Raw genomic sequence first — 16943 nt, 5'->3', positions numbered from 1 at the left:
AGGCTACAAATCAAGATTTATGTGGTTGGTATGGAATATCTTGACCTCACCACATGAGTAGGTGGTTCTCTCTCAGAAAATGAATGCTGGAAGTGTAGGCATGTTCTGATGGCTTTCTCTACGAATGAAGAGATGATGGAGGGGTATATATAGCCTCCACACAAAATCTAACTGTTACACACAATTTACCAAACTCGGTGAGACCGAATCAGAAAACTCAGTCAGACCGATTTCATACATAATTGACCATTAGGCATTTCGGTGGGACCAATATGATCAACTCGGTAGGACCGATGTGCTAGGGTTAGGGTAAAACCTCATCTCGGTTTGACCGATTACACAAACTCAGTGGGACCGATTTTGGTAATAAGCGAAACAGAGAGTTGGTCAAGCAAACTCGGTGGGATCGATTGCATATCTCGGTGAGACTGAAATTATTGCAACAGGCAACAGAGAGTTTGCAAGCCCATCTCGGTGCGACCGAGATCCCATCAGTGAGACCGAAGTGACTAGGGTTTCTGACAGTGGCTATGTCAAATGAACTCGGTCGCCAGATAGATCAGATTGGTGGGGCCGAGTTTGACTTTTGGTATGGGACATATGTGGATTTGAGAAAGTGGTTGAGGGCTTTGGAGCATATCACTAAGCACTTTGAGCAAGCAAGCCATTAAGAAACACCTCATCCCCTTTTAATAGTATTGGCTTTCCTATGGACTCAATGTGATCTTGGATCACTGAAATAGAAAATGTAGAGTCCTGAGCTTTGAGCTTGAGCCCATCCTTTGTCCTTAGCATCTTGATGGTGTTCCACATCCTCTTGTCCATGCCACTCCATTGTTGGACTTATCTGAAATATACTAGATAGAAGTATTAGTCCAACAAGAGATATGTTGACATTAATTACCAAAATCACCCAGGGAGCACTTGTGCTTTCAATCTCCCCCTTTTTGGTAATTGATGACAACATACATCAAAGCTTTAGACAAATATATAGAGAAAGGCAGGTAAAGCATTGGAAGGACATGTAACATGCATAGGCTCACCCTACATGTATGCAATCATGTAAATATGGAACATAAGAGCATGTGAGTGCATAATCATGACAGAGCAATCAAGCCATTAAGAAAAATCACCCAGGGAGCACTTGTGCTTTCAGCTGCCTGCTGTGGTGCTGGCGTGGCTTTCTCACTAGTCCATGCCCGTTGCAAGGAAGTCAAAGAAGAGAAGCTGGCGGCTCTTAAGGTTGCCAACACCAAGAAGCTTAACTTCCAATCCTTCATGGAGACCTTCATCGACGCGGCCACTCACATTGCAGACGACATCGACCTGGACAGCTTCGTCGAGCCAGCAACTCCTACTCCTGCCGAGTGAAAAACTTGATAACTTTAACCACATTTGCCTCGGAATGCCGAGTGGTTTTGTAGTCGTTAAACTCTTTCGGGCTTGACACCTGAGTACTTCTGCTGGTGGTTCTGGACCTTCATGGATTTATCCGAACTTGTTGCTTTATTTGGATGCAGTTGCTTTGTCTATACTGCTTTCGGATTTTTTTACTACGGCGAATCTAGGATCGCAGCTGAGTCTCCAAGTGAGAGGATTGCTCTCCACTCGTACTAGATGTTGTACCTGTGGCGTAGCTCAAAGTGCAACCATATGTTGTACTTGTGGCGGAACTCAAAGCGTGTGGCCAGGCTTTCGAGTGAGAGGGTTGCTCTTCACTTGAAGTGTTTTTGAAACTTAGGTGAGTACGGGATCGCAGTTAAGCCCCCAAGTGAAAGGGTAGCTCTTCACTCGAAGTGTTTTTGAAACTTAGGCGAGTACAGGGTCGCAGCTAAGCCTCCGAGTGAGAGGGTTGCTCTTGACTCGGGGTGTTTTTTGAAACTTAGGCGAGTACAGGATCGCAGCTAAGCCCCCGAGTGAGAGGATTGCTCTTCACTCGGAGTGTTTTTGAAGCTTAGGCGAGTACGGGATCGCAACTAAGCCTCCGAGTGAGAGGGTTGCTCTTCACTCCGAGTGTTTCTGAAACTTAGGCGAGTACGGGATCACAGCTAAGCCCCCGAGTGAGAGGGTTTCTCTCCACTCGAGTGTTTTTGAAACTTAGGTGAGTATGGGATCGCAGCTAAGCCCCTGAGTGAGAGGATTGCTCTTCACTCGGAGTGTTTTTGAAACTTAGGCGAATCGGATTCGTGGCTAAGCCCCCGAGTGAGAGGGTTGCTCTCCACTCGGAGTGTTTTTGAAACTTAGGCGAGTACGGGGTCGCAGCTAAGCCTCTGAGTGAGAGGGTTGCTCTTCACTTGGAGTGTTTTTGAAACTTAGGCGAGTACGGGATCGCAGCTAAGCCCCCGAGTGAGAGGGTTGCTCTCCACTTGGAGTGTTTTTAAAACTTAGGCCAGTACGGGATCGCGGCTAAGCCCCCGAGTGAGAGGGTTGCTCTTCACTCGGAGTGTTTTTGAAACTTGGGTGAGTACGGGATCACAGCTAAGCTGCCGAGTGAGAGGATTGCTCTTCACTCGGAGTGTTTTTGAAACTTAGGCGAGTACGGGATCACAGCTAAGCCCCCGAGTGAGAGGATTGCTCTTCACTCAAAGTGTTTTTGAAGCTTAGGTGAGTACTGGGTCGCAGCTAAGCCCCCGAGTGAGAGGGTTGCTCTTCACTCGGAGTGTTTTTGAAGCTTAGGCGAGTACGGGATCACAGCTAAGCCTCCGAGTGAGAGGGTTGCTCTTCACTCGGAGTGTTTTTGAAACTTAGGCGAATCGGATTCTCGGCTAAGCCCCCGGGTGAGAGGGTTGCTCTTCACTCGGATTGTTTTTGAAACTTAGGAGAATCGGGTTCGCAGCTAAGCTACCCACTGGGGATTTGAACACACATGCTTATGTGAAAACAATCATTAAGATACTGCAAAAAAACATGTCTTTGATAAGCTAACCGAAGGATTCTTATAAAAACGGCGGAGCAAATCCGCATTCCACGAGCGTGGCTCGTCGTCTTTCTTGGCTACATTGTAAAGGTGATACGCCCCGTTGTGGAGCACTTAGGTGATGATGAAGGGCCCTTCCCAGGCTGGAGCGAGCTTGTGAGGCCATTTCTGGTGCACTCGGAGCACAAGATCTCCTTCCTGAAATGCTCGGCCTCTAACATTTCAGGCATGGAATCGACGCAGGGATTGTTGATAGATGGTCGATCGGATCAGAGCCATCTCTCATTCTTCCTCTAGGAGATCAACTGCGTCCTGCCATGCCTTTTCTATTTTAGCCTCTAAGAAGAGTTCCACTCGGGGGGCATTGTGCAGCAAATCACTCGGAAGCACAGCTTCAGCACCATATACCATGAAGAAAGGGGTTCGATCAGTCGACCGATTGGGAGTCATTCTCAATCCCCATAGGACATATGGCAATTCAGTCACCCAAGCTCCAGCTGCGTGCTTAAGGTCACGCATCGGTCGGGGTTTCAGCCCTTGTAGGATCAAGCCATTAGCCCTTTCAGGCTTCCCATTTGACTGCGGGTGCGCAACGGATACGTAATCGACCCGAGTGCCTAGGGAAGCGCACAATGCTCTGAATTCATCAGAATCAAAGTTGGAGCCATTATCTGTGATAACATTGTGAGGGACTCCATAGTGGAATATCAGCTCCCATAAGAAACTGATGGCAGTGCTTGAATCAAGATTCTTGATAGGTTTGGCTTCGATCCACTTGGTAAACTTGTCGACTGCTATGAGCAAATGAGTGAAGCTGCTTCTACTAGTCTTCAGAGGTCCAATCATGTCCAATTCCCAAACAGCAAATGGCCAGACGAGTGGAATAGTCTTCAAGGCCGATGCAGGTTTGTGGGACATGTTTGAGTTGAACTAGCACCCTTCACACTTGTCAACAATATCTATTGCCATCTCATTCGCTCGTGGATAGTAGAATCCACCTTGGTATGCTTTAGCCACGATGGTCTGAGAGGACGCATGGTGACCATAGGTCCCCGAGTGAATCTCATTTAAGATCAGTCGACCTTCCTCTTGAGAAATACACGGCTTAGCCACGCCGATAACGCTTTCTCTGAGAAGCTGACCACTTATCACTGTTAAGGCCTTGGATCTGCGAATGATCTGGCGGGCTTCGTCTTCATCCTCTGGGAGCTCCCGCCTGAGCAGGTATGTGATGTATGGCACTATCCAGTCGAGGGTGATTACCGAAACTTCAATAATCAGGTCGACCACCGCTGGCACTTCAACTTCAGTCGGATTGATTAAACTGATCGGTTGCGGGGGCTCCTCCATAAAGGGATCTTCTTGAACTGACAAGGTGCGGAGATGCTCCAAGAACACATTACTGGGAATAGGTTTCCGAGTGGAACCTATCTTCGTCGAATCATCGGTTGCTTGATTCTTGATTAGGGGTATGTGGTGGAGCTCTAACCCCTCAAACTTCTTCTCTAGTTCTCTTACTGCATTGTAGTAACCACTCATGGCAGGGCTCCTGATGTCCCATTCCTTCATTACTTGATTGACCACCAAATCTGAGTCGCCATAGACCATCAGGCGACGGACGCCGAGTGAGATGGCCATATGCAACCCATATAGAAGTGCTTCATACTCAGCTTCATTGTTTGAAGAATCAAAGTGAATCTGAAGGACATAAATGAGCTTGTCGCCTCTTGGGGATACTAGGACCACTCTAGCACCAGAACCACCACCGCCAGTGCGTGCAAAGTCGATCCCGCGGCCGTCGTCACGCGAACCACCACCGCCTCGTCGCTGATAAGGCCACGATGGAAAGAGATGTTGCTGCCGCCGCGGGAAGCCGCCCTCATAGCCGTTCCTCTTCTTCTTCTCCGTGGCCCCGCTCACTTTCCACTCCTTCAAGCACAAGCAGTAGCAGCACGCATCGAGCACAAGCAGCACTAACACTTGGTGGCGAGCATGTACACGCTGCACACACACACACAAGCTATCTAAGGTAAGCTAACAGGCTGGTTGATCAATTCTTTGCAAGACAATCACGCACACAGATGCCCAAGCAGCTTAATTGATTCCAGCTATCTGAACAAGTTATTGTTATCCAAATGATTTGCCTACAATAAGCTATTATTCACATTGGTTCAATAGATGTCTATGTAGTAGAAAATTACACTACCAGTGATAGTCTGAATCTAAGAACTCACCCTGAAATATATTAATCATGCTTTCATTTTGATTTGTACATCGTCCTGGATGGTCTGCCCAAAAGATGCTCATAGCTTTTCTTAGCCTGTGTTGCAGCTCATTTTTTATATTTAAAGAACAACCATGTGGCAGAGTGGTTCTACTTCTCATAAATTGACAGAAAGGTTCTAGCATGTTTTCATTTGCAAGTAAAACTCGACCTTCTTTTAGTTGAGTGAATATCTTTCAGATATGGAACCTTTTACACTACATGTCTTTCCTTCTAAATGTGAATTCATGTACATCATCAAGCACTTCACATTTGTTGTAGCACTATGTAATGGTGTACTTCTTTTAGAAATTCTGCTCCTTACTTTTATAAATTCTACATATGGTTTCTCATCACTTGGTCTATATATAGCACCTTTTGGGCAACGAATTATTCAGTGTTCTGTGTTAAAGCTTTCAACCTTGAAAGCACATATTTGTTTGGGCATGTGCTATATGTACCATTTTAGAAGTAGTCATTTGCTTAAACATAGTGAAACTAGTCTGAGTACTGGCCCAATCGTACCTCCACCCCTAATAGCAAGGGCCACATGTCATGCCAACTATTAGCAAGGGCCACCCCTAATAGTTTGATAGTTGGCGGACCGGGGCACGGCGACCTCATAGGCTTTCTAACAAAGAGGTGTTGTGTAAATTGGTGTTTGTTTTGAGTTTTAGTCTATTAAAGGTTCTTTCCTATGCAAAGAGGTGTTGTGCATGGTGATCGCCTTCAATTTACTTTCTGCATGTAGAGTTACTGTGTTAAATCTTGAATGAAGCATCCGGGTAGTTGCATCTCTTGGGTCAAGTGTTTCTCAGATGCTTGTATGTATCTTGTCTCAGTAAATCGATATAATCCATACTTAGCTATGAAGGGACTTTCATGAATCATAGCACTGGTGTGTGGATGCCATGCATCTATGGATTATTGGTTTAGTGTATTGTAGATATGTGATCCTTTTATCTAACTAGCTTGTATGTGCTTGTTATTGAACTGCATGTCGGGGAGGTTCTGTTGGAAACAAGTTTAGGATGTCTCTGGGTCTGCCTGTGGCAGCCACTGTGAACCGCGCTGATAACACTGTTGCTGCATCTGGCGGAGCTGTCGCTGCCGCCCCAAAGGGCAACCTTCATCACACACAACCCCATAACAGGGCCTCAAGGTTCTGTGCCCCATCAAAGCTCTTTAGTTGTCAACATTTATTCAGTAATCAACCAAGCAGCAGCAGTAGAAAAAAGGGTCAACATTTCTTTAGAGTTTTACTGTCGATGATCGATTGGTTTGCTTGGTTGTCGTTCGATTCAGAGTTCCAATCCTATGTTGTGCTTGCAGGCCGACGCCAAAAGTGGTGCTTGTGGTGCCAAGCAAGACTAACTGTATGTGAGATGTAAGTGAGATGGATGCATTTTTACTATAATTTGGTTGTGACAGGCAAGACTTATTGTATGTGAGGCTTGTGAGCTCGCTTTAGTGTTCTTTCCTGTAATACTGTAAGCGAGATGGATGCATTTTTTGGTGCCTGTAGTGTTCTTTCATGTACTCATGTAGTACCTGGAGTAGTTGTGTTCTTTCCAGCATGGTCAACATCTTACTCATGTATTTGTCTTGCCCATAGTACTCCTGTACGAGTAGTTGTATACTCCTGTAGTTTTTCCTGCCTGTAGTGCAGAGATAGAGTGGTTTGTCCTGCCTGTGTGATGTTCTTTCCAGCATCTTAGCTGTGTACTCTAGTTACTAGAGTATTCTGTAGATTATTTCAATTAAAACTATTCCAGAGATGTTCTTTCCAGCATTGACATAATTCACTTTCTTTTGTTAATGGTTACTGCTGATGGTGCTGACTTTCCAGGTATGCTCTCACAATCTAAACTAATTTATAGTTTTACTAAAACCGTAGTTTTGGTAGTTTTACTTTGTGTTCTTATAGTTTTATTGAAACTGTAGTTTGGTCCATCTGTACACCATCTTTGGGGTCCAGGCGTACGCCTCCATGCTTGTCGGCGGTGCCCTTTCCTTCAACCTCGTCTTCCCCTCCAGCGAGCCAGACATGTGGAGGCTCATGGGGATGTGGTGCATCTGGATGTTCAGTAAGTAAGACATGTGTTTTCCAGCAAATTAGTTCTTTGTTGAGGATGATTTTTGGTACTTATATCTTGATGAAGAGAATATGTGGTCGGATTGGTTAAACTTATCGGTTGCGGGGGCTCCTCTGTAAAGGGATCTTCTTGAACTGACAAGGTGCGGAGATGCTCCAAGAACACATTACTGGGAATAGGTTTCCGAGTGGAACCTATCTTCGCCGAATCATCGGTTGCTTGATTCTTGATTAGGGGTATGTGGTGGAGCTCTAACCCCTCAAACTTCTTCTCTAGTTTTCTTACTGCATTGTAGTAACCACTCATGGCAGGGCTCCTGATGTCCCATTCCTTCATTACTTGATTGACCACCAAATCTGAGTCGCCATAGACCATCAGGCGACGGACGCCGAGTGAGATGGCCATATGCAACCCATATAGAAGTGCTTCATACTCAGCTTCATTGTTTGAAGAATCAAAGTGAATCTAAAGGACATAAATGAGCTTGTCGCCTCTTGGGGATACTAGGACCACTCTAGCACCAGAACCGTTCAACATCTTGGACCCATCAAAGAACATTGTCCAATGTTCCGAGCGAACCTAAGTCGGTTGCTGCTGTTCAATCCACTCGGCGAGGAAATCCGCTATTGCTTGAGACTTGATTGTCTTTTTCGCTTCAAACTTGATATCTAAAGGGAGGAGTTCGATCGCCCACTTGGCCACTCGACCAGTCGTATCTCAGTTATTCAAGATTTCTGATAATGGAGCATTGCTGACGACTGAAACTGAATGGTCTGCAAAGTAATGCGCAACTTTCTTCGCGGTCAGATAAATCCCATAGACAAGCTTCTGGTAATGCGGATACCTTTGCTTGGACGGAGTCAAGACTTCAGAAATCTAATACACAGGGCGCTCAAACTTAATAGGCTTTGCCTTCTTCCTCCCGCTCGACTGTGAGGACTGTGCTAACAACTTGTCCAGTGCCACTACAAGAAATATGTCAACTTGTGACCTTCTATCAGTGACCCTGGAAGAATTGATCATAAATCTACGGCCATTTGAGACCAATTGGTCAAAAGCTGTTCGGGGGGATCCAAACCCTAAACTATAACGACCATTTTGGTCAGAAAGGTCGTAATTTCCTTACACGAAATGGTCATAAAGCAGATAGCACTGGTCCGCTGCCTTATTTCTAGCTAATCACGACCAATATATATGGTCATAACCTTGTAAATTATGGTGGGTTGCTATAACTAGGCGCCACCTCATCAGTTTTGCCTATGTGTCATGTCCATGTGTCAATTTTTGCCCTAGGTTGTGAAGCAACCTATATTTCCGTCATTCCCAAAATTCCCAAAAAAAATCTCGTCAATTCTTTGGGTCATATGTTCGTAAAATATGTAAAAAAACCTTCCTTGCCTAGTATAATTCAAAAATATTCATTTTTTCTATTCTATTCAGAACAACACTTTGTGAAGGAAGTGCTATTTATATATTCTTGATTGCCCTCAAAAATTTTGGGCACTATTTCCTATCCAAAGCCTCATGACAAAATTAATCTCCATTTGCCTCGTAAATCTTCCTTGGCAAATTTCCAAAGTTTTTGTCCACCTAGAACCTTTGTGAAAGAAGTACTAGCTATGCATATCCTAATGAGTTGAATTTTTGCCACATATTCTATATGCCTATGTAACTTACGTACACCAAATTTGAGCTCAGTTCATTTAGCCAATTTCTCTCACTAATTTTCTGAAGTTTCTGTCCAGAGAAGAGCATTGTGAAGGAAGTGTTATTTATATATTCTTGGTTGCCCTCAAAATATTTGGGCACTCTTTCCTATCCAAATCATTGCCTCATGACAAAATTCAGCTCCATTTGCCTAGTAAATCTTCCTCGGCAAATTTCCAAAGTTTTTGTCCACCTAGAACCTTTGTGAAAGAAGTACTAGCTATGCATATCCTAATGAGTTGAATTTTTTCCACATATTCTATATGCCTATGTAACTTACCTACACCAAATTTGAGCTCATTTCATTTAGCCAATTTCTCTCACTAATTTTTCGAAGTTTCTGTCCAGAGAAGAGCATTGTGAAGGAAGTACCACTTTGGCATGTCCAAATAGTATCCATTTTCGAAACTGCTTTCCTATGCCCAAATAACCATCCTCCACCAAATGCCAGCTCAATCCATTCATTATTTTGAGCCCAGCTTCAACATTCGTATTTATGTCCAGTGTGGTACTTTGCAACGCAAGTACCACCTAGGCTCGTCCTTTTGAGCAGAAAATTTATGAAGACAGTCTTCTTAGTAACTGATCATCCTCAGCCAAGACTCACGCCCATTAGCCATGTGCATTTCCCGTACCGCTTATCAAACACTTGGCTGCTAATTCATGTTTGAGCATAGATCGGTCTCCTTGTGAGAATCTTATGTTGTAATTTTCTTCCTAGCACCTACCTGGGGAGTGCCCAACCCACTAGACATGCCTACGCCGCCCAGAACGCATGGCAACACCAGGTCACAGGGTGACCACGCGGCGGGCATGCGAGTTTACGTGCTCTAGAGTTGGGGCCCTCGGCCACCGTCCAAACCTCGATGTATCGCCACCAAACCATGTATTTCTGATTAAATAGGTACTTATGTAACTATAAATCATTTTTGGAAAAAATAAATAGCAAACTATGAGGCAGCTGCAGTTCAAATTTGACCCGCTTCCAACTGAATCGGCGGAAATTTGTCTTTTTGACGAGAGGTGGATCAAAACTTTTGACACCCAACCATTTTGTCACTTGTGCATTAAATATGTCCTAGTATTTTAGAAAATTGATTTGGTCCAATTTTGCAACAAATATATGGTAGGTCCTTCACAAAACAAATCATTTCGGGCACTCAGAAAATGGAAAATGAATTTTTTGTCCAAAGAAAATAAAAACTTCCTTAGGGAACATTGTTTGTCATTCCAAGATGCCTTATGCACAATATAAGATCATTTGAACAAACTATGTCATGAATGTGGGCATAAGATTGAGCATTTGGGCTGAAAGCCATGCATCTTCACACTTGATAGCTCGTTTCTGAGAACACTCTTTTAAAATAATTGCCGTATTACAAGGTTATAATTTTTGCTGGTAACTTGGCCACATATAATGACACAATGTGAAGGTTTTCCAATTTTTTGAATTTTTTATGCCCGTTTCAAAATGCAGTCAAAACGGCGGGAATAACCGTTCCTAGCTAGTGGTTGAATCTTGGAATTTTTTTTGGTGTTTCGCTGATTAAATAGATACTTATGTACCTAGAAATGATTTTTGGAAAAAATAAAGAGCAAAGTACGAGGTAGCTACAGTTCAAATTTGACCCGCTTCCAAGTGAATCGGCGGAAATTTGTCTTTTTCACGAGAGGTGGATCAAAACTCTTTACACCGAACCATTTGGTCAATTGTGCATTAAATGTGTCCTAGTATTTTAGAAAATTGATTTGGTACAATTTTGCAACAAATATATGGTAGGTCCTTCACAAAAAAACTCATTTTCGGCAGTCAAACAAATGGAAAATGAATTTTTCATCCAAAGAAAATGAAAACTTCCTTGTTTGCCATTCCAAGATGCACACTTGTGCACAATATGAGATCATTTGAACAAACTATGTCATGAATGTGGGCATAAGATTGAGCATTTGGGTTGAAAGCCATGCATCTTCACACTTGATAGCTCGTTCTGAGAACACTTTTTCAAAATAATTGTCGTATTACAAGTTTATAATTTTTGCTGGTAACTTGGCCACATATAATGACACAACGCGAAGGTTTTCCAATTTTTTGATTTTTTTTTGAAATTTTTATGCTCGTTTCAAAATGCGGTCAAAATGGCGGGAATAACTTTTCCTAGCTAGTGGTTGAATCTTGGAATTTTTTTGGTGTTTCCCTGATTAAATAGATACTATTATGTACTTAGAAATTATTTTTGGAAAAAAATAAAGAGAAAACTACGAGGTAGCTATAGTTCAAATTTGACCCGCTTCCAACTGAATTGGTGGAAATTTGTCTTTTTCACGAGAGGTGGATCAAAACTTTTTACACACAACCATTTCGTCAATTGTGCATTAAATATGTCCTAGTATTTTAGAAAATTGATTTGGTACAATTTAGCAACAAATATATGGTAGGTCCTTCACAAAAAACCTCTTTTCGAGCACTCAAAAAATGGAAAATGAATTTTTCGTGCAAAGAAAATGAAAACTCCCTTAGGCAACATTGTTTGGAATTCCAAGATGCACCATTGTGCACAATATGAGATCATTTGAACAAACTATGCCATGAATGTGGCCATAAGATTGATCATTTGGCTTGAAAGCCATGAATCTTCATGCATGATAGCTCATTTTTAGAACACTTTTTTAAAGTAATTGTCGTATTACAAGTTTATTATTTTCCTGAAAACTTGGTCACATATGATGACACAATGTGAAGGTTTTCCAATTTTTTGATTTTTTTGAATTTTTTATGCCCGTTTCAAAATGCGGTCGAAACGGCGGGCTTGACCGTTCTTAGCTAGTTGTTGAATCTTGGAAACCTTTTGATGTTTCTCTGATTAAATAGATAGTTATGTACTTAGAAATGATTTTTGGAAAAAATAAAGAGCAAACTATGAGGCAGCTACAGTTCAAATTTGATCCGCTTCCTACTGAATCGACGGAAATTTGTCTTTTTCACCAGAGGTGGATCAAGGCTTTTGACACCCGACCATTTGGTCAATAGTGCATTAAACATGGCCTAGTCTTTTGTAAAATTGAGTTGGTACAATTTTGCAACAAATATATGGTAGGTCCTTCACAGAAAAACTCATTTTGGGCTCTCAAAAATGGAAAACGAAATTTTCGAGCAAAGAAAACCAAAATTTCCTTAGGCAACATTGTTTAGAATTCCAGGATGCACCATTGTGCACAATATGAGATCATTTCTTTGAATTTTCATGTGAAAAAGTAGAAGAAAAATTAAAGAATGCTGAGTAGATTCTTTTTTGAAACATAATTTGTCTTTTTGATGAGAGGTGGATCGAAAGCATTTTACATCTAAAGATTTGGTCAACTGTACTTAAAATGATGTCTTATAGTTTTGGAAAATGGACTGGTGATGTATACATTTTTGGCACTCCAAAAATAGAAAATGACCCCCCCCCCTAAAAACTCATTTCTCATAACAATTTTTAAAAGATATTTGTCTTATGCCAATTCCAAGTTTGTTAGTTTTCCTAAAAACTATGTCACATTTGGTGACACAATGAGAATGTTTCTTTTTGAATTTCTCATATCATAAAGCAATTTATATGATTCAACACCTTTTTTGAAAAAATATGGTTCAACACCTTATTTTTAGTCGATTACGACCAATTTAGAAGGTCATAACGTGTACTGGGTTCTGATTGGCCCATGGACATGTCACGTGGATCGTGCTCAAACGCCGTGAGATGCTCCCGGATCCGACGACAGCCCTTTCTCCCTCACCCCCCCCCCCCCGGTCCCCCTCTTTGTCTCAAAAAACAAAAAAGGAAATTCCCTCACCCTCTCACCCCATGAACCCTAGCGCTCCAGATCCGCCACCCACCCTGATCCCTCCCCTCGTCTCTGCCGCCGCCACCCCGCCGATCCCATCCTTCCTGATTCAGATCCATTCTCCCCGATTCAGATCTGACCACCTTCCACCACCACCTCCTCCTTCCTCGACGCGTCCCACAGCGGTGCCCACCGCGTCGCCTGACTGTCGTCCCTCTCCCTCTACGACATCACCGCCACGCCCGGCATCGCAGCCGACGTCTCCCATATCACACCCACGCCCTGGTACGTCCCCACTCCCCACGCCTTTCCTCGCCGCTTGCTCTGCTGGATCTGCGTCTCACTAGTCCGATGGGGCCGTTGCTCGTACAGGTGAAGGGATTTGTTGGGGACAACCAGCTCTATCTCCTCCCTCCCTCGATCCGCGCCATGGCAGGCACCGAAACAAGCACCGGCGGGAGCGCACACTGGCCTGGCGCGCGGTGCTGCAGCGACCAGAGCGCGCCCATCAACCGCGCCGGTGCGTGCGGAGTCGATCCCGCGGCCGTCGTCACGTGAACCACCACCGCCTCGTCGCTGATAAGGCCACGATGGAAAGAGACGTTGCTGCCGCCGCGGGAAGCCGCCCTCGTCGCCGTTCCTCTTCTTCTTCTCCGTGGCCCCGCTCCCTTTCCACTCCTTCGAGCACAAGCAGTAGCAGCACGCATCGAGCACAAGCAGCACTAACACTTGGTGGCGAGCATGTACACGCTGCACACACACACACACAAGCTATCTAAGGTAAGCTAACAGGCTGGTTGATCAACTCTTTGCAAGAAAATCACGTACACAGATGCCTAAGCAGCTTAATTGATTCCGGCTATCTGAACAAGTTATTGTTATCCAAATGATTTGCCTACAATAAGCTATTATTCACATTGGTTCAATAGATGTCTATGTAGTAGAAAATTACACTACCAGTGATAGTCTGAATCTAAGAACTCACCCTGAAATATATTAATCATGCTTTCATTCTGATTTGTACATCGTCCTGGATGGTCTGCCCAAAAGATGCTCATAGCTTTTCTTAGCCTATGTTGCAGCTCATTTTTTATATTTAAAGAACAACCATGTGGCAGAGTGGTTCTACTTCTCATAAATTGACAGAAAGGTTCTAGCATGTTTTCATTTGCAAGTAAAACTCGACCTTCTTTTAGTTGAGTGAATATCTTTCAGATATGGAACCTTTTACAGTACATGTCTTTCCTTCTAAATGTGAATTCATGTACATCTTCAAGCACTTCACATTTGTTGTAGCACTACGTAATGGTGTACTTCTTTTAGAAATTCTGCTCCTTACTTTTATAAATTCTACATATGGTTTCTCATCACTTGGTCTATATATATCACCTTTTGGGCAACGAATTATTCAGTGTTCTGTGTTAAAGCTTTCAACCTTGAAAGCACATATTTGTTTGGGCATGTGCTATATGTACCATTTTAGAAGTAGTCATTTGCTTAAACATAGTGAAACTAGTCTGAGTACTGGCCCAATCGTACCTCCACCCCTAATAGCAAGGGCCACATGTCATGCCAACTATTAGCAAGGGCCACCCCTAATAGTTTGATAGTTGGCGAACCGGGGCACGGCGACCTCATAGGCTTTCTAACAAAGAGGTGTTGTGTAAATTGGTGTTTGTTTTGAGTTTTAGTCTATTAAAGGTTCTTTCCTATGCAAAGAGGTGTTGTGCATGGTGATCGCCTTCAATTTACTTTCTGCAGGTAGAGTTACTGTGTTAAATCTTGAATGAAGCATCCGGGTAGTTGCATTGGGTCAAGTGTTTCTCAGATGCTTGTACATATCTTGGCTCAGTAAATCGATATAATCCATACTTAGCTATGAAGGGACTTTCATGAATCATAGCACTGGTGTGTGGATGCCATGCATCTATGGATTATTGGTTTAGTGTATTGTAGATATGTGATCCTTTTATCTAACTAGCTTGTATGTGCTTGTTATTGAACTGCATGTCGGGGAGGTTCTGATGGAAACAAGTTCAGGATGTCTCTGGGTCTGCCTGTGGCAGCCACTGTGAACCGCGCTGATAACACTGTTGCTGCATCTGGCGGAGCTGTTGCTGCCGCCCCAAAGGGCAACCTTCATCACACACAACCCCATAACAGGGCCTCAAGGTTCTGTGCCCCATCAAAGCTCTTTAGTTGTCAACATTTATTCAGTAATCAACCAAGCAGCAGCAGTAGAAAAAAGGGTCAACATTTCTTTAGAGTTTTACTGTCGATGATCGATTGGTTTGCTTGGTTGTCGTTCGATTCAGAGTTCCAATCCTATGTTGTGCTTGCAGGCCGACGCCAAAAGTGGTGCTTGTGGTGCCAAGCAAGACTAACTGTATGTGAGATGTAAGTGAGATGGATGCATTTTACTATAATTTGGTTGTGACAGGCAAGACTTATTGTATGTGAGGCTTGTGAGCTCGCTTTAGTGTTCTTTCCTGTAATACTGTAAGCGAGATGGATGCATTTTTGGTGCCTGTAGTGTTCTTTCATGTACTCATGTAGTACCTGGAGTAGTTGTGTTCTTTCCAGCATGGTCAACATCTTACTCATGTATTTGTCTTTCCCATAGTACTCCTGTACGAGTAGTTGTATACTCCTGTAGTTTTTCCTGCCTGTAGTGCAGAGATAGAGTGGTTTGTCCTGCCTGTGTGATGTTCTTTCCAGCATCTTAGCTGTGTACTCTAGTTACTAGAGTATTCTGTAGATTATTTCAATTAAAACTATTCCAGAGATGTTCTTTCCAGCATTGACATAATTCACTTTCTTTTGTTAATGGTTACTGCTGATGGTGCTGACTTTCCATGTATGCTCTCACAATCTAAACTAATTTATAGTTTTACTAAAACCGTAGTTTTGGTAGTTTTACTTTGTGTTCTTATAGTTTTATTGAAACTGTAGTTTGGTCCATCTGTACACCATCTTTGGGGTCCAGGCGTACGCCTCCATGCTTGTCGGCGGTGCCCTTTCCTTCAACCTCGTCTTCCCCTCCAGCGAGCCAGACATGTGGAGGCTCATGGGGATGTGGTGCATCTGGATGTTCAGTAAGTAAGACATGTGTTTTCCAACAAATTAGTTCTTTGTTGAGGATGATTTTTGGTACTTATCTCTTGATGAAGTGAATATGTGGTGCTTACTGTCGTTCAATTGCTAAGAATTTTGTTGCTACTGTTAGGAGCAAAGTCCTGTAATAACTAGTATGTCTTAGGCCTAGGATCTGTTCTTGGTAGGCTTTGCAAATAGGAACATGTTGTATCTCGTATATCTTTTTTTTGTGTGAAGGATGTATCTTATATGTCTTAGGCCTAGGATCTATTCACGAAAATTTATAAATGATCATCAACCAGTAGAATGAGGATAGATGAGCAGCCTCAAGATGATGTTGCTACAACTTGAAACGACATGTCTAAATTATTGAAATATGTTCTTTGATTCAGTGTTGATGCACAAAAACCTTCTCAATATATTAACTTTTCATATTCTACTTCTGTAGCTATACCTTCTCTGCCTGTGACTGCTCAAACAATATATTTGGCAATTCAATTTCACATTGCATGTGGGTCATAAACTTATATAGTATAAGCTTAGTTATTTGCGTATGTAAAATATGTTAACAAAGTGTTAAGTTGGATTACCGCCTCATGTTGATGGCATTGTATCTAAACATTTAATAATGTATCTTTTTGGTGATCTAATGTTGTTTAGGTTGTTGCTGCTATCATGGAAGATCAAAAGAGGCATGGAGATGCGCACCACAGCTTTAGTTGATGTTGCACCATGTTTTGGTGCTTGTGTATCTGTTTTTGCTTGTGAGCACACTTGTATGTGCTTGTTTATCTGTTTTTGCTTGTTTTAGTTGAGTCGGACGTGCAGACTTGTATGTGCTATTGTCTGTATTTGGATGAATGATTTATGAATTTAATCATTTAATTGAGAGAATTATTTAGTGTTTGTTGTTCAAATGTGTAAACTGGAAATCAGTGAATAAAAAGACCAAATGTTCTATTGGACCAAATAATATATGGGCTCTAAAAAGGCTACAGCCTAAATTAATAGTGGACTCGAACATTCTGCATTTCTAGAAAAC

General features: G+C 42.7%; 2 long non-coding RNA genes across 2 annotated transcripts; both read left to right on the top strand.

Annotated features, from left to right (window-relative positions):
- Positions 1-6189: 6189 nt before the first annotated feature.
- LOC123040417 (uncharacterized) lies at positions 6190-7237 on the top strand. The gene is made up of 3 exons (XR_006418159.1): positions 6190-6342; positions 6513-6567; positions 7125-7237. It is a non-coding gene; the product is annotated as an uncharacterized lncRNA (long non-coding RNA).
- A 5953-nt stretch (positions 7238-13190) lies between these two features.
- LOC123040415 (uncharacterized) lies at positions 13191-15896 on the top strand. The gene is made up of 3 exons (XR_006418158.1): positions 13191-14977; positions 15148-15202; positions 15758-15896. It is a non-coding gene; the product is annotated as an uncharacterized lncRNA (long non-coding RNA).
- The last annotated feature ends 1047 nt before the right edge of the window (positions 15897-16943 follow it).

Source organism: Triticum aestivum, chromosome 2B (assembly GCF_018294505.1).
Source record: "Triticum aestivum cultivar Chinese Spring chromosome 2B, IWGSC CS RefSeq v2.1, whole genome shotgun sequence".
NCBI lineage: Eukaryota > Viridiplantae > Streptophyta > Magnoliopsida > Poales > Poaceae > Triticum > Triticum aestivum.
The sequence above is the reverse complement of the archived record's forward strand: the minus strand, read 5'-3'. Positions and strand labels throughout refer to the sequence as shown.